Raw genomic sequence first — 19,080 nt, 5'->3', positions numbered from 1 at the left:
GCCAGAGCCTTTGACTGTGTGGCTCACAACAAACTGTGGAAAATTCTTAAAGAGTTGGGAATACCAGACCACCTGACCTGCCTCTTGAGAAATCTGTATGCAGGTCAGGAAGCAACAGTTAGAACTGAACATGAAACAACAAATTGGTTCCAAATCGGGAAAGGAGTATGTCAAGGCTGTATATTGTCACCTGCTTATTTAACTTCTATGCAGAGTACATCATGAGAAACGCTGGGCTGAATGAAGCACAAGCTGGATTCAAGATTGCCAGGAGAAATATCAATAACTTCAGACTTGCAGATGACACCACCCTTATGGCAGAAAGTGAAGAAGAACTAAGCTCTCTCTTAATCTCTACATCCTCATTTCTCTGCATAACTCACAAGCACCTCATTTAACATGTCCAAAACTACACTCATCACCTTTATTCTAAGTCAGCCTTTTCCAACTAGCTAATGCTGTAATCATTTTCCCTGCTGCTCAGACTTGACAGCTAAGGTTTCTTAACACCCCTTCTCTCTCTTGGTCAAAGTCCATGGTTGTAGATAATGTGACATAATATGGCTGAGAGTCTTGTGGGAATAGTCTGTTCCAGAGAGGAGGAGTGTGTTATCACCAAGATGATTTAGAATTACTGGCCCATGGTGATAATAAGAAGCAGAGTTACTTCGTGTTATTCTTATTATTGAATCTTAAGTTATCTGCACATAATGCACCTCCTTATTATCTATACCTGGTGAAGTCCGCTCCCATCTCTCCACCCATGGTAGTGCTCTCCCGTGGCCTCAGCCTGCAATGGCCTGGGGCGGGGCTTGGGTTCCCAGCTGGAGATTGAGGCTGGGTCTCAGCAGTGAAAGCACTGGACCAGTGGTCAATGACAAGGGCCCTGGCCCTTTGGTTTTGTAGAAGAGAAACCCCACAAAGACAGAAAATAGTGAAGCAAGTATTTATTAAGAGGAAAAGAGTACAGTACGAGTGGATAGGCACACGGGCAGACTCAGAGGGAGACACATTGAGTTGTGCCTTCGTGGCAGTTTGAATTACTTTCCTGAGGCCTTTCTTTCAATTTTCCTTTGTCCAATCATTCTGATTTGCCTGGCTCATAGTCCATATTTGGCATATCTCAGGATCCTGCTATGAGTGCCCACGCATCACTTAGCCAAGATGGTTTCTACTGACAAGGAGTCTGGGTAGGGCATCCCTTGGCATTACTTCCCTTTGGCCTCCAAGGAGCTTTTTCTGCATATGTGTGGTCAGGGAGGTCTCCTGACTTAGCAGGAAAAAAATATGTGGTCTGGGCAGTGCCCAGCCTCTTTCCTTAATTGCCCTGCTGTTCTTATCTTGGAGTTCTGATTCACAGAGAATAAATCTCCAATCGCTTTACCCTGGGTTGGGGGGAGCAGGAATCTACCTCCTGCCTCAGTAGGTCTGCTGTTATTAAGAGATATTTGATGGTTCACAGAATGCCTGAGATGGCCTTAGGGATATATCTAACCTGGGCTTCCAAGCACAACACCTGCCATGATGCGATCTGTGTGGGGCTTATTACTGCCAAAACTCCAGTATACAAGGAACATGAGCAATGTCACCCACCACCTCTGGTCCCAGAGACCCTCAGCTTCATGTCAGGATTGCTGCAATGTCAGAGGAATCAAGGGCCTATGCCCAGGCTACATCCTCATATGGCTCACTTCCAAGTCAAAGACACATGGAAAAGATTAAACTAGGACAACCTGAGTCTCGTGGCTGCAGCCAAGCAGCACGTGAAGCTGAGGAATATAACACACACACACACACACACACCCCCACACACAGAAGAAATTCTGGCTTTGCATGCCTCTGTGTAAATAGAAACTTGTACATATGGAACTGTGTCCTGTTACAGAATTCCCTGTCACTGCTTGAAAGGTGCAAATCAAGGATACAGCTCCCCTAGGCGTGAGTTTCTAATAATACAGAATCCTGCTAACATGAGAGCTGACTGTATGTATGCATGCAGTGGGAGGATTCACAAGACGGGCATGCACAGGAAGAGAGTTCATAATATTAAGCATCTACTGAAGATGGGTTCTATCAGATCTTCCCACCGTCTTCTACCTAGTCATCACAGTCTGTTGATTCCACCTCCAGCACATTCCTTCCTTTCTGTCCTTAACCTAATGCCTCAGGGCAAGCCCTCATCACTGCCTTGCTGACAGCTGCTAGACTCTTCTAGAAGTCTTATTTCCTTGGCTCCAGTCTCTGCATCCCTGCTTCCAGAGTAAATTTCCTAGCACATGACTGTGGCTATGTTGTACTCTCAGTGAAGTGATTGCATGTCCTAATCACCATTACTCGTTCCTAACCACCCCACTCTACTATTTCTCAAGGGAATTGATTGGCCAGATTGAGGTTGTATGCAATCCTATCAATGCCTCCTAAACCAATCAAAGGTATAGTGACTGTTATTATTGAGAAGTGGTCAGCTCTTACTGGACTGCACATGGGGAGAGTACAAGGAAACACTTCGTAAATGAAGAGAGAATTATTCCTGAAAGAAAAGAAGCCTCCTGGGACTCCCCTGGTGATCCAGTGGTTAAGAATATGCCTGCCAATGCAGGGAACATGGGTTTGATCCCTGGTCCGGGAAAATATCACTTGCTCAGGGCAGATAAGCTGCTGTACACAGCTACTGTGAGCTGTGACTACTGAGCCCATGTGCTCCAGAGGTCATGCTCTGCAACAAGAGAAGCCACTGCAATGAGAAACTCAGGTACCACAATCAGAGAGTAGCCCCCATTTGCCATAATTAGAGAACTGTGTCCATGCATAGCCAAAAAGAAATTAATTAATTAATAAAAAAGAAAAGTTTCCTAAGCCAAAATGCAGCAAGTATCCATTACAAGTTTCATACAATGCATGTATTTGACAAGGCTCAACTCTCTTTCATCTCAATTTCCCCCCCATTCACCTTCCTGCACCCTTTTTTATGGTTTTCTCACACTTTGAAGCCTGGGCCCTGGCTCAGGACATGGTTCTTCCACTTCCCTGAATGCCATCCTCACACCTTTCTGGTTGTGATATCCCTGTCCTCTTCTTTGGTAACTGCATTTAACTGGCCCTTCACCGTTAAGTTTCTTGTGGCTTCATGATTGGACTAAGTAAGGATGGGAACATGTCCCTTTTGCATTGTTGCTGTTCAGTCACTAATTTTTGTCTTAGTTTTGCAACCCCATAGACTGAAGCACTCCAGGCTTCCCTGTTTTTCACTATCTCCTGGAGTTTGCTCAAACTCAAGTCGTTGAGTAAGTAATACCATCCAAGCATCTCATCCTCTGTTGTCCCCTTCTCCTCCTGCCCTAAGTCTTTCCCAACATCAGGGTCTTTTCCGGTGAGTTGGCTCTTCGCATCAGGTAGCCAAATAATGTGGAGCTTCAGCTTTACCATCAGTCCTTCCAGTGAGTATTCAGGGTTGATTTATTTTAAGATTGACTGGTTTGATCTCCTTGTAGCCCAAGGGACTCTTTAGAGTCTTCTCCAACACCACAGTTCAAAAGCATCAATTCTTCGGTGCTCAGCCTTTACTGCTGTTTACTGTTAAATTTCTGGTGGCTCCATGAGTGGACTAAGCAAGATTGTTACCATATTCCTTGTGCATATTATACACCTAATCCCAAGGCACTGTAATTGTCTGATTCTTCCACTGGACTGTGTCCCCTGCTCAGGATTACTCATCTCTCTACCTCCAACTATCTTACCTCATTAGATAGTTAAAGGGGTGAGAAAGGAATCAAATTGTATAGCAGTTGTTCAATAAAGTCCACTGTAATCATAGTTTATTCTTTATATATCAGGGATACTGGAAAGATAGCTGTTGTGCATAGACTAGATTCTATCCAACTGTGTAAACTTTATCTAAATAAGTTTGTTTTATTGAGTCTTCTTCTATAATCAGCAATTTACAAATGTGGAAAAAATGAAGCTTAATGAAACTAAGAAAGTTTCCCATAGATTTATCCCTGTAAGTAATAGATATATGCATTTAGAATCTGGGTCTAGACTCCAAAGTGTGATTTCTTTTCATAATGCGGCATTTTACATTAGAAGAACGATAGCTCCTTTAAAGAAAAGTGAAACTTAAGAACTGAAAATCTATCGCAGGCATTTTAAGCATACCCAACAGAGATAAAATATGACCATCTACTTTAGCAATTGTATTGATTAACCAGTTAATAGTCAAGAAACCACCCAGCAAACCCATTAACTTGGACCTGAAAGCACGAAGGAGGGCCTGATGTTTGCAGAAATGTTGTTATTGATTAAGTTATTGTCAGCCTGGACTTAGAGATGTGTGAAAGGGTTGTGTGACTATGGAATTGCCAGGCTCCAAAAGGTAATTCTATCAAACCACTCAGAACCCTAAGGCACTATTGTGACATGAATATCCCTCACCGGCAGGGTTCTTTCTCATCTAAAGAATCATTTGGCTCCCAGGCTCCGGTCTTCTTGTTTTTATTTATTTAGGAATCTGTCTTCTTTTAGTTTCAAATAGGCTCTAGTCTCCTTCTCTATTTCTTGCATTGTGTGTCTTCCATAGAAAAATGCACCCTACAAGGAAAAAGCTGCTAAGTGAACCTGTAGCTAGCAATACAAAGTCCTGGATGGGCACGGTTTTACTTTGTTATTTATTTATTTAAGGCTAAGACTACAAGCACTTGCTGTGCTGCCAGAATTAAGAGTCCAGGTGTAAAAATGAGTATACTTGTTAAATTGCTGAAGTAGGAACTTCTCAAATTTTAATAGGCATGCAAGCAAAACTAGTAAAATTCAGGGGGAGAAAAACTTCATGAATAGCTGAAACAAAAAACATCTGGTTGCAGCATTTTCCACCCTTTAACAGAAAATCTTACCAAGCTTCTTCAATCAGCAAGACTTTAAGATACACACAAAGGAGGAACAGTCTATGCTCAGAGAAGGGAATGTAAAGGTAAGCCTCAGACATCCATCCTCACCTGGGTGATGCTATGAGGCGCTTCTGCATGCTCAGTGGCTCAGTTGTGTCCTATCTTTGCGACCCCATGGACTGTAGCTGGCCAAGCTCCTCTGTCCATGAGATTTTCCAGGTAAGAATACTGCAGTGGGTTGCCATTTCCTCCTCCAGGGGAATCTTCCTGACCCAGGACTTGAATCTAAACTTCTTGCATCTCCTGCATTGGCAAGAAGATTCTTTACTACTGGCGCCACCTGGGAAGCCCATGAGGTGCTTATGGGAATCAGTAAAGTAGGGGAGGGTGTCTGATGGATTTAGGCACATGGGGCAATCTGGATGTGTGTGTGTGTGCTGATAGCAGAAAGGACTTCAACTGAGTAAGACTGGAGGCTGAGACATCATTTAAGAAGTGATATCGGCCAGGATTTGCTGTTGTTCAGTCGCTCCATCCTGTCTGACTCTTTGAGCCTGCCAGGCTTCCCTGTCTGTCACCATCTCCCAAAGTTTGCTCAGGCTCATGTCCATTGAGTCAGTGATCCCATCCAACCAGCTTATCCTCTGTCATCCCCTTCTGCTCCTGCCTTCAATCTTTCCCAGCATCAGGGTCTTTCCCAATGAGTCAGTTCTTCGCATCACGTGGCCCAAGGATTGGAGCTTCAGCTTCAGGGTTAGTTGAAAACAACATGAACTCTCTGGCAAATTTAAGAATGAGGGGCACTTATTAAAGGAAACTGAAGGATCTAACTTATTTCTGGAGGTTCAGAGACTTAGACTTGAGTCTCTGCAGTCGGGAACAAAGATTTCCTCACGGACTCTCAGGATCTCATCCTGACGTACCCACCATTGTCTTAAATTTAAAGCTTAAGGTCTCCTGTCCTGGGACACCCTTTCTTCCAGGCAAACTGGTTAGAGGTGATCATCCTATTCTTATGGCAGAAATGGGCCTACAAAGACACCATTGCCAAGATTAATGGGGACATAAATTATAGTTTGCCCATCTCTGATACTGGGCATAAAATCTGCTACTAGAACCTGGATAGTCATTCTTCTAGGCCACAATCGATTCCATTGCCATTGTGTCATCACCAGAGTTAGTGTTGACGGGTCTCTGATTTCTGGTGTTCCTAGCTCCTGATCATCTAGTCCCTGGAGGAGGAAATGGCAACCCACTCCAATATTCTTACAGGGAAAACCCTATGGGGAGAGGAGGCTGGCAGGCTACAGTCCATGGGGTTGCAAAGAGTGGGACATGACTGAGTGTGCACATACCATCATCTAGTAGATCCTGAGAAGGACTTATTGGAGCTTTCAGTTTAAGAATAAGAGGACTCTCCAAACATGAAAGAGGTCAAATGTTGCATTTCCCTAAAACAGTGACAACTTTCAACTCTGTCAGCTTTTGCAGTGGACTCAGAGAAAGACAGTGGAAAGATGAACAAAAATGGAAAGAATATAAGTTGATTGGTTTAGAAAGAATTTTGTAAGGTCAGCGGGATGTACATGGCCAAAGACAAAGAACCAACTGTTACCCCAAGATTTCTAGATTGGGTGCTTTGAAGGATTTTGTTGCGATCTTACCTGATATGAAGAACTGACTTATTTGAAAACACCGTGATACAGGGAAAGATTGAAGACGGGAGGAGAAGGGGACGACAGAGGATGAAACGGTTGGATGGCATCACCGACTCAATGGACATGAGTTTGAGTGAACTCCGGGGGTTGGTGATGGACAGGGAGGCCTGGCATGCTGCAGTCCATGGGATGGCAAACAGTGGGACACGACTGAGTGACTGAACTGAACTGACCAAAGTCAAGACTTAAGTGGGATGGACATGTACACACTGCTATATTTAAAATGGATAACCAACAAGGCCCTACTGTAGAGCACAGGGAATTCTGCTCAATGTTATGTGGTAGCCTGGATGGGAGGGGAGTTTGAGGGAGAATGGATATACAGGCACAAGTGGCCGAGTCTCTTCACTGTTCACCTGAAAGTAACATTGTTAATCAGCTACTCTCCAACACAAAATAAAAAGTTTAAAAAAAAGACTTTAAGAGAGAAAGCGTGTGTATGTCTAGAGAGGTAATGAAGTTATTTGCAACCGAGTTTGAGGTACCTCTGGGATGTTCTGGTGGAAAGACCCATTTAGCTGAAGCTGACAAAAGTGCTAAATGAGCCAGTTCACAGGAGGGGAAAGGATTTAAGGACAGCGTGTAATGTGACCGAAATAATGAAGACAGAAACACCTAAATCTGATTCCAAGTCCTTGATTTTTCCAGTACTTCATACTGCGAAGAAGACTTTTATACATACATGGTCCATGGCATAAATATGCCTTTTTGATTTCAGAAGAGAAGAGGGAAAGATAAGGAATATTTAATAATTGTCTCAGAAGTGACAGTATGTGGTAACCATCTAGAACAAATTCAAAGTGAAATATTATTTTACAGATGATGAAAGTGTGTTTCTGAGAGATTAATATGCTTGATATTAGCTGGTAAGCTGAATTAGATGAGCTTTTCTTTCATTTGTTGTTAAGTTTGAACAGCTTATGGCTTATTGCAGTGGTTCTGAAAGTGTGGGCCCAGGGCCAGCAGGATCAGCACTACCAGAATGTCCTTAGAAATGCAAATTATCTGGCCCCACCCACATACCACAGAATCAGAGACTCTGGGTGGGGTCACAAAAGCTGTGTTTTTAACCTACCCTCCAAGGGGTTTCCCTGGTGGCTCAGATGGTAAAGTGTCTGTCTACAGTAAAGCATCTGTCTACAATGTGGGAGACCTGGGTTCTATCCCTGGGTTGGGAAGATAGCCTGGAGAAGGAAATGGCAATCCACTCCAGTACTATTAACTAGAAAATCCCATGTACAGAGGAGCCTGGTAGGCTACAGTCCATGGGGTCCCAAAGAGTTGGACACGACTGAGTGATTTCACGTTCCAGGTGATTCTAATTCATGTTCAAGCTTGAAAACCACTGGCTTTTTATCAAATTTATGTAGAACCATTATGTGCATTTTTCCAGTGGTCATGTATGGATGTGAGAGTTGGACTATAAAGAAAGCTGAGTGCTGAAGAATTGATGCTTTTGAACTGTGGTGTTGGAGAAGACACTTGAGAGCCCCTTGGACTGCAAGGAGATCCAACCACTCCATCCTAAAGGAGATCAGTACTGAATATTCATTGGAAGGACTGATGCTGAAGCTGAAACTCCAATCCTTTGGCCACCTGATGTGAAGAGCTGACTCATTTGAAAAGACCCTGATGCTGGGAAAGATTGAAGGCAGGAGGAGAAGAGGATGACAGAGGATGAGATGGATGGATGGCACTGACTCAATGGACATGAGTTTGAGTGAACTCTGGGAGTTGATGATGGACAGCGAGGCCTGGTGTGCTGCAGTCCATGGGGTCACAAAGAGTCGGACACGACTGAGCAACTGAAGTGAACTGAACTGACTGTGGGTGCGTGCTAAGTCACTTCAGTCATGTCTGACTCTTTGCAAACCTATGGAATAGAGTCCACCAAGCTCTCCGTTCATGGGATTCTCCAGGCAAGAATAATGGAATGGGCTTCCTGGTGGTGCTAGTGGTAAAGAACCTGTCTGTCAATATAGGAGACTTAAAAGACTCAAGTTTGATCCCTGGATCAGGAAGATTCCCTGGAAGAGGGCATGGCAACCTACTCCAGTATTCTTGCCTGGGAAATCCCATGGACAGAGGAGCTTGGCAGGCTAGAATCCATGGTGTCGCAAAGAGTTGGACATGACTGAATCGATTTAGCACTCTTGGATATAAGAAGGACAATTAAAAAATATTTTTTGTCTTGTTTTGGATGAGATAAATAATTTAAATAAGATACCATTTATAAAGTCCTTAGCAGTGTGCCAGGTATATATATTAGATTCTTAATGACTCTAATTGAAATATGATGAACCTAATAATTCAAAAAAGCTGAACAAACCTCACCAAAGACGTTTTAATCTTCTTACAGTGAAAAAAGCTATAGTTTGAATTTATAATGAATGTATGTATTTTATGTATTTTGATTCTTTTTTTTTTTAAACTTTTCATGGCTTCAACTAATTTAGAAATATTGCATACATAAAACTATTTGTTTTTAAGATATCTTATAAAGCCCACTGCCCAGGTGGTGCTATTGGTAAAGGACTCAACTGCCAATGCAGGAAACATAAGAGATGTGGGTTCAATGCCTGGGTCAGGAATATCCCCTGGAGGAATGCATGGCAACCCACTCCTGGGTTGCCTGGAGAATCCCCATGGACAGAGGAACCTAGTGGGCTATGGTCCACAGAGTTGAGAAGAGTTGGACAGGCCTGAGTGACTTAGCATGCACGCATCAAGTCTGCTAACAACAAGAGTTAGGAAATGAAAACCTGGACATCTGAAGGTGATTTTAGGAAATTTGATCTATTTATTCCTGTACATGTTAACTTTCTGATCCCAACACACAGTCACCCATTTCTCTTAATATTAGAAATTTAGCACTCAGAGAGTCACATTTATGGTCAATGCAGATAGTTTTTAAAAAGGACTAATGGTCATTGTTTGGAGAAGGCAATGGAACCCCACTCCAGTACTCTTGCCTGGAAAATCCCATGGATGGGGGAGCCTGGCAGGTTGCAGTCCCTGGGGTCACGAATGGTCGGACATGACTGAGCGACTTCACTTTCATGCATTGGAGAAGGAAATGGCAACCCACTCCAGTGTTCTTGCCTGGAGAATCCCAGGGATGGGGGAGCCTGGTGAGCTGCCGTCTCTGGGGTCGCACAGAGTCGGACACGACTGAAGTGACTTAGCAGCAATGGTCATTGTTGGTAACCCAGAAGGGATGCATGAATTGACTGGAAGAAACACCACTTCCCTGGCTCCTGTCCAATCCAGAGGTTCTAGTTTTCAGGGAAGTCTGTGCTGTACCGGTGGGGACGCTGCCCAGGGTGCTGCCTCCTGTGTTCTGAGCTGAGTTCTGCTATTTTCCATGTAGGAAACCCTCAGGTGATGACTTAGTGTCTCTACTCCCCAGGTCTTTCTTTTTGAAATAAACTCCTTAGGTCCTGGGGCTTCCCTGGTGGCTCAGTCAGTAAAGAATCCACCTGCGATACAGGAGACCCAGGTTTGATCCCTGGGTTGGGACGATTCCTCTGGAGAAGGAGATGGCTGGCACGCTACAGTCCATGGGGACACCAGAGACATAACTTAATGACTAAACCTCCACCGCCACTTAGGTAGTAGTCAGCAAAGATTCCTGCCAGCATGAGTCTAAAAAAGAAAGATTTGCCAAATAACAAGGAAATGTTAGATGAGGAGAGAGAGAATCTACTCACTAATGTGTCGCACTTTACTGAAGAGTGTAAATTGTTCCCCTGGAGATGCAGATGTTATTCATGACACTGTAGATCAATTCAGAAACGTAGTTTACCCTGATTTAGCATTATGCTTAATTGTTCTGAAGACTAATGCAAGGCAGTCATCTCAGCGTGCCGCTTTGTGTAGTTATATTTTAAAATTAAATGCTGCACTAATCTGCTTTGTGAGACTGCTCTACAGGAGGAACTTCTAGGTTTGTAGCCTCGAGACTCAGAAATGAAGGTATAGCCACACCAGGGGATCTAATTATAAGAGCTACATTTTTCTTTTTTTTCAAGCATGTACTTTGGGCCTGCCAAGTGCTAAGATTCAGAATGATAATATATTGTTACTAATCCTCAGAAAGACTGTAGAGGAGAACTTAACACCATATTGCAAATTAAGACAGCGAACTCAAAGCAGAGACATGAGTTGTGGTGGACACTCTGAAAAGTAAAAGGTAGAGTTTGGGTCCAAAATTCGTGTTCACTTGACTCTTGCCCCCAGGAAAACACACAAGGAGACTTAATAGAGCAGGTACTATCTGCTGTATACCAAGTCTTTGATATTTGTCTACCTCATCAGCTGTAACACCTCCAAGTAGGTCTTACAGTTGGCCCCATTCTACTGAGCAGGAAATTGTTTGCTCTGGGTCATGGAAGCCGATCTGAGAGCCTTGGCTCTCAACTCACGTGTTGGAGGCCTGAACCCATGCTCCACATGCGGTGCAGACCAAAATCAGAAAATAAAGAAAGAGTAGTGCTAAAATCACAATGAAAATCAATCGCGTTCATCTAGCTGAGTGCAGATAAAAATGGTTTTGTAATTTCTTCTTATATAGCATGACATTTTGCAACATTAAGTAATAATAAAGCCTGGGAAAATATCTCATTATATCAGAACAAAAACTTCTCAAAAGTATTCTCAGGATCAGTGCTTGTCTTTTAGCAGGCATCAGGTATTCTCACTAGTTAGGGATACAGATTATGTTTCAAATAATAAAAGCATTTGGAGAAAGATATATTGACTCCATGCTTCCCTTTTCCTTCTGATTATGTCTGTTAGGGAAACACTGAATAATCATTCCACATTGTTTTGAATGACAGTAGCAAAATACCACTAAGGAAAATTAAATAGTGCTGACCTTCCCTCCCCCCACCAATGGTAATAAATAAATTATATAAAATTTGGAAATCATGTGAAAGTATATCTTTTGAAATTATTCTTATGATTATTAAAATAATCCAGTTTTGAACCTAAAAATTGGGGGCCAGTTCCTCTGCTCTTAAATGATAAAAATGGCTAGATTGGGTTATTCCTAGGTCATAATACTGTTAGCAGTTAGACTGAGAAATGAATACACACATCCTTAAAGTGTGAGCTGCTCGTTCTGTTAGATTTCATCATACCAGTAATTGGATTATTATACCACAGTACAGTGCGGAAAAAAAAAAACTGTGGTTCAAATTCCAGCTTCCTGTATGTACAAGCTGAGCATTTTACATATTTACCTTCTATTAAACTGTTAGTTTATCTTCAAGCTATAACTCATACCTCATACTATTTCTGTGATATTTAAATAGATAAGAGTATGCCATATTTCTAGCACAATAAAAGAACTCCAAAACTTTTCATTCCTTGCTCTTCTTCCCATATCTTCTTCTAAATCACAAATAGTTACAAAGAATAGTGGGTAACCTAAAGAGCACTCTGAGTGGACTGTGGGTTCATTGAGTGCAGGCAGGCAGCATCCCTGTTGTTTATGAAGAGGGATGGCTCCTTGTAGTTCAGAAACTTGTGTAAACCTCTACTGACAGATAAACTCTCCTGGAGGGGGGTTTATTTCAGAGAAGCCAGCCCCTGGTCTGCGCAGTTGAATTGCAAAGGTAACTCAGAACCATTTGCTATGCTAAGCATGAATGACAACTGCTGATGAGGTTAAGCAAATGATTTGAAAAGAAATCAAGTAATCTCTACTGCAAATGAGAGTAAACCTCAGGTTTCTATACTCCTCAGAAGGATTATATTTATAAAATCCATGAATAAAAAGGTTCAGCAGAGAAGAACCAAGGCAGTAGTAAGAAAAGACCATGGGCTCTGGTGACATAGGACTGGACTGTAAGTCCCAGATACGTCACTCATACAAAGTGTGGAACTACGTGTGAGTGCACCAGTTAGCTATTGCTGCATAACAGAATGTCTCAGAATTTAGGGCTTAAATTAATAGTCTTTCCCCGCCCCCCTCAGGAATCTGTGGGTTAGTATTGCAGTTCTACAGATCTAAATTAAGCTTGGCAAAGCTCACTCATCTATCTTTGGGCAGATGCAGATCAGCCAAGCAGCTTTTCTAATCCTGCTATGACTTTCTCAAAAGCTTGAGGTCTCAACTGGGATAATCAGGCTACACAGATCTGTTTCAGAGGTCTTATCTCTTCTGAAGGCTAACTGGTACATGCTCTTCCAGAGAAGTCAGAGGGAACAGTGGAGAGAAAAGAAATTCACAAGGTCTACTGAAGTGTAGGCTTGGTAACTGAGAGACACTGATGTTCCATATTCAGGTCAGTCTGTGTGAATAAGATTCCGATGAATATTTTATTATTAGTTAGCTATGATGCACAAATAGGTTTGAAGACAGTGTCTTTGCTGTTTGCATTGTGTATTTATCATAATACATCTTTATTAAAATGTTATAAATAAGCCAAACAGAAAGTAAAGCAACCAATAAAAAAATGTCTCTATTACCTCTCACAACTGAAATTTTCAGGGATAAATATGACTTTTGTCGTGCCTGGATCCACGGGTTCCAAAGACATAGTCTTTGTTTTTCTTTCTTCAACTACTTCCTCAGCTTTCAGCTGTGGAAGTCACACTGCGAATGTAGGGTCTTTGTATATTGTGGTGAAAGTGGCCATCAGCACCTAATGAAGTGGCCTTAGAACTGTATTAAGTACAACAAGAGAGAAAAGAGGGAGACAGAGACAGACACACAGAGAGAAAGCTTCTCTTTTTTTGACACTCAGATAAAGTCTACTATGAATTCTCACTGGCACAACTTGTACCACATGTCCTCCCAGGAGCTCGGATGAGTGCATTCAACAGATGTGGACTAGAATGGACAAGGTGCATTCCCAAAGGGAAATCAGAGCGCCATTACCAAAAGAAGGAAAGGGGTAACAACAACAACAACAAAACACACACAAAAACAGACTGGACAGGCAAAAAATAACAGATGTCTACAACAAATGATACAGTCTACATCTGCTTTTCTGCAACATGCTATTATACCCCTTTTCAAGCTGTTGTAATCAAGTATTTTATTCTGAATTATACACTGTTGTATTATTTTTTTGAGCACAAGGAAAATGGATTGTATCTTGTCATATCAGTATCCCTAGCACTGTGTGTGACTCTTAAGTAGACCATTGGTATATCTACTTTTTAAAGAGAGTTTATTGGGAGTCCCAGTCTCTGATTCAGAAGGGCCACATGTAGGATTCTTATTTTTTCTGATTTTTAACACCTTTGGCTCCAACTCTGCATTTCCATGTGTTCTATAGCCCTACAGAGATGGGAGAAACAGAAGCCTCCATTTATCCTGACTGGAATTGTGTTAAGTAACCTGATTCCTGGACATATTCTGCTAGATTTACATTTCAATCTTGAACAGATAGATTCAGAATTCTAGTTTTCTCAAGGTGGTAGTCAATAAGAGGAGACAAAATTTTTAAAACCTGGAGCAATCTGGTCTGTGGATCCTACTTCCATTCTACTCATACTTTGATCCACTATTCTAATTGTGGATCGTCTTTCAAACAGACATTAGAATCACCTGACCAGGAAAAATCTACATAACTGGTGTCAGAATGGAATGAAGAAAAGCACACAGGCATTCAGCAGACCAGACATCGCAAAAGGGTAGACGGTAAGGAAAAAAGAACTATTAATAATCTCACTTTTTCATGAAAGTTTCAGACACTGTATACAGCATGGCTTTGTGCTCTTCATCCAAATCAAAGTCCATCTCCTTGTTTTCTCCCATTCAAGATCCTGTTTGAAATCTTGCCACTGTCACACAACCATCAGCAACCAATTCCATGACAAGCCCATTTAGTCATCAGGGGGCTACCAACTGTAAGTGGTACTTATCCCAGCTGACATAAGCATGGAGTTCTGCTTCCTGAGATACCTATTGGCATTCTAATTCTTCCCACCACCACTAGACGTGGGTAATGTAATTCACCCCAAGTCTCCTGTAAGGAGTAGGAGACAACTCACAGACATTAGGCAGTGTGTTCTAAGTCACTTCAGTCGTGTCTGACTTTTTGCAACCCTGTGGACTGTAGCCGACCAGGGTCCTCCGTCCATGGGATTTCCCAGGTAAGAATACTGGAGTGGATTGCCATTTCCTCTTTCAGGGAATCCTCCTGACCCAGGTATCGAACCCCCATTTCCTGCATTGGCAGGTGGATTCTTTACCACTGAGCCACCAGGGGAACCCAATTTATTCTAAATACAGCCACCCTAAAAGTTAGAGCTTCCACATAGGAATTTTGGCCAGACATATGCATTCAGTTCAAAACAATATTTAACCAATTAAAAAGGGCAAAAAAGAATTCTAAGAAATAAAGAAATATTAACAATGGGGAGTGGCCACCACCCCTAGGGATAGGGAAAGGAAAAGAGAAAAAATAAAAGCTCAGAGAAGGAGGCCATGCCAGGCTGATAGTCAGCCCTATGACAAGAGGGCATGGCTGACACAGGAACACATTGTCCAGCGTGGTGAGGTAGAGCAATGATGATCGAGAACCACTCTCTGTTTCTGGAAGAAACTACCCAGTGGGCTCCATCAGCTGACCCCAAGGGCAGCCCGCCTCTTTGGTGATGGTGCCAAGGACCGCTGCAGGCAGTTGCTCTTTCCACTGTAGAGAAGCATGGGGACTGTGTGGTTCCTTCTAGCCTTGCAGTGCATGTCTGGGACTGGCTGCTGGCAGACCCTAACATAACATAGAACCAGCTGGCAAAGGAAAATACGGTGTGCAGTGTCTGGTCCTTCAGATCACAAGCATTGCAAAGCAGAGTGGTTTAGCAATTAACTTGCTGAGAGGCAGTAAGTTAATTATCTGCAGAGTCCACCATTCGGGACACACCGCATTCATAAATACCCCTCTGCACAGTCTTGGGCTTCTATACGAAAGCAAAACAACTCTGCTTTTACCTCACAAGAGGCTGCTAGCCTCTGAACAAGTGTCCAAGCTCTCATATTTTCCCCCAAGCGAGAAGACACACACTCTTGACAGTCATTGTGTTAACTATTAATTGCTGACCACATTATTTACCCCTCAGATTAATCACAGCCCCATTAAATATTCTGGTACTAAGTAATGCTATGAAACCTAATCTGCAACAAACTTATACAAAATGGCAAGGATAAAAAGGGAAAGAAAAAACTAATATGTAGGAATAATTATAAACACACAACACAAAAAGAAAACATGCAAACTGCCTACACTTCTTGTTTTTACAGCTTCCTCTGAGGTCACAGTTGATATCTATGGCTTCCTTCTCCCACTATCCATTCCATATTTCCACTACCGTCCCAGGAACCCATCTGATTAAAGGTCTGCACTGAGAGAATGATCCAAACCTTTATTTCTGAAGGGTCTGAATATTTTATGGTCATCTTATTTTGTTCCTAGCAGTTTTCCATTAACTTCTACTATTGGAAATGGAAATATTAATCATTTCAGAATATCCTCTGGCTCTCTGACACAGCTCTCCTTGTCTGTATGTGGAGCAACTGTCCAGTTTCCTCTTAATAATATGGATCAGTCACTCTAGCCTGTAATAATAACTCCCCTCCTTGTCTTTTAATTAATTTTTTCTTTGCCTTTTGGTTCAATGACATAGGATCACCAAATGACCAGAGGTCTGTCTCAACTTTCCATTCACTGGAATCATTGTTATGTATCCTACTGGAAGCATTTCTTGTTTTTGAGCTAAGGTCTTCAAACCAGCAGAGTTTGGAGTTGCCAGGATGGGAACTGAAAATTCTGTGAGTGGGCTGAAAGTGAAAGTCACTCAGTTGTGTCTGACTTTTTGTGACCCCATGAACTGTCCATGGAATTCTCCAGGCCAGAATACTGGAATGGGTAGCCGTTCCCTTTTCCAGGGGATCTTCCCAACCCAGGGATTGAACCCAGGTCTCTCACACGGCAAGCAGATTCTTTACCAGCTGAGCCACAAGGGAAGCCACAAGGGAAGTGAGTGGGCTCTTTGGACTAATAATGATAGGAGCCATCCCAGTATATCCCTTTTCCAATCCCACCTACTTTAGCAATGAGGAACTAAGCACCTTATAATATGGTTCAAATTGTTTCAAAGCATATTAAGCACTGTGCAATATAGAACTTAATTCTTTTAGAGTTCTGTTTCAAAACTGACATCATAACTGAGTCCTCAGTAAGTCAACCCCATCTCCTTGTTACACCCATACTTCTGAATGACCAGGTATGAAGTAAAAAACAAAAAACAGCAACAACAACCACAAAATGCTTAATTCTATGGACAAAAGCTTTGCTGTACTTTCTTTGCTGTCAAATGAATTTCTTGATTAGAAGTAATGCTATGTAAATAGAAGTAAAGCGACTTCCCTGGTGGTTCAGATGATAAGCATCTGCCTACAACACAGGAGACCCAGGTTTGATCCCTGGGTCAGGAAGATCCCCTAGAGAAGGAAATGGCAACCCACTCCAGTATTCTTGCTTGGAAAATCCCATGGACGGAGGAGCCTGGTTGGCTACTGTCCATGGGGTCTCAAAGAGTCGAACACGACTGAGTGACTTCACTTCACTTAATGCTAAATGCTATGTACACAATTTTGACCGTGAATGAGGCATTCTTTGAGTCCACAGATGGCCCTGCTGGAAGAGGCATTATGACCAGGAATGATAATTCTATAACCAGAATACATGTCTATTCTAGAAAAGAACCCACCGCCCCCCCATACCCACACCATGATGAATGGGGCCTCATGTAGTAAAGCAGGTTATACTGATCAGCTGCTTTAGATGAATGTAGATTCATATTCCTGGCCATCTCTCAGTCCAGACCAAGTAGCTCATCTAACGTGCTCCTTGAAATTCTATCCACTATGGTGTTTTCCTTGGGCACTAGGTTTCATGGACACTCCTGAGGGGGGTACCTATGCAGAAGCTGTCCAATAAACCTGTGAATCCGTCAACAATTATTTGCATAGTCCCTACATAAGTCATGTATTGTGCCAAAAAGTATAAGGAATACAAAAACTAGTTTTGCAAAAATAGAGAAACCTGGGGGAAATATGCAAGAATAATTCTCCTTGTATTATTCCTACAAACACTTCCACAAAAAAATGTGTATAAAAAGTTCAAACATGACTCCTTTCCTTGGGCTTTCACAATTTTATGGGGGAGATAAAGCATGTGTAGAGATAAGCATCATCTGCATGAGACAAGAGTAAGTTAAGGATCTTTGAGAAATGAAGGGGGAAAAAAAGGAATAAAATGTCATTCATTAATTGAGTCACAAGTAGAACTGTTTTGAACACAATATAAGCAGACACTGTATACAGCTGGAGACAAAGAGATGAAAGATATTTTATTACATTTTCGATCACTGCATTTCAGTATAAGAAAAAATAGAGGTGTGCACTGCATGTTATTGGAGCTCAGGGGAGAGACGCCTAATGTAGGTGATGGAAACTGGTGAACGTTTCCTGGAAGATCATCTTAAAATCCTGCACAGATTAGTAGATATTCTGTGTTAGGGCTTAGAAACAATAGATCAGTAGAGGACTCTAAGACATGTGAGTTCATACATGCTGAGAGATGAAGGTGGGTTTGTGGGAAAATTAAAGTTCACTGAACCACACAGTAGGTCTGCACCTATGTGAGGCTATCGAGATTTCTGCTGTCTGTGTAACTGGTAACTCTTAAAGGATTTTAGAGACCATCATTGGGTACTTATTTCAGAAGAAATCTCACTGACTAGTCTATAAATAAAAATGGATGTGATGGGATGAAAATTAAAGTAGAAGAAGAAAAAGACTGTTGCAGTAATATGAGTGAGCTTAATGCTACCTATAACTGAGGAAGTCCTGAGAAATAGGAAGAAGACAAGTGGATTCCAGAGATTTTAGGAGACTGAATCAATAGAACTTAGAAACTGTGCACACAGAGGGTGAGGAAGGAGAGCCAGAGTAAAGAATGAATACCAGGTAAAGACAGGCATCTGAATTTATTATGTGGAAGATATAAGAGCTTCCCCAGTGACTCGGTGGTAAAAGAATCTGCCTTCCAATGTAGGAGACACAGGAGACTCAGGTATGATCTCTGAGTAAGGAAGATCCCCTGAAGGAGGAAATTACTCCAGTATTCTTGTCTGGAAAATCCAATGGGCAGAGGAGCCTGGTGGACTGCAGTCCATGGTGTCACAAAGAGTCAGACACAACTGAGCTACTGAGCGCGCACACACACACACACAAGACATAAGGCAATGGAATTAATCAGAGGCAGTTCAATATCAGAGGTAATGTTAACTGGTGCTCTAGAGGCCAAGTGTCAATGATTCTCTGTTGGTTTCCCTGAAGCCAAGTGACTCCATTCAAGCTCCCTGTGAGCTCACTGAGGATAGAAGTAGTATGCTTGAGGGGACAAAGTTACCCCTGAGCAACAGTCACCATTTTCAAGTTGGTTGTTATTAACTACCTG

This window comes from Bubalus bubalis, chromosome 15 (assembly GCF_019923935.1).
Source record: "Bubalus bubalis isolate 160015118507 breed Murrah chromosome 15, NDDB_SH_1, whole genome shotgun sequence".
Taxonomy (NCBI): Eukaryota; Metazoa; Chordata; class Mammalia; order Artiodactyla; family Bovidae; genus Bubalus; species Bubalus bubalis.
This window is presented reverse-complemented; position numbering follows the sequence as displayed.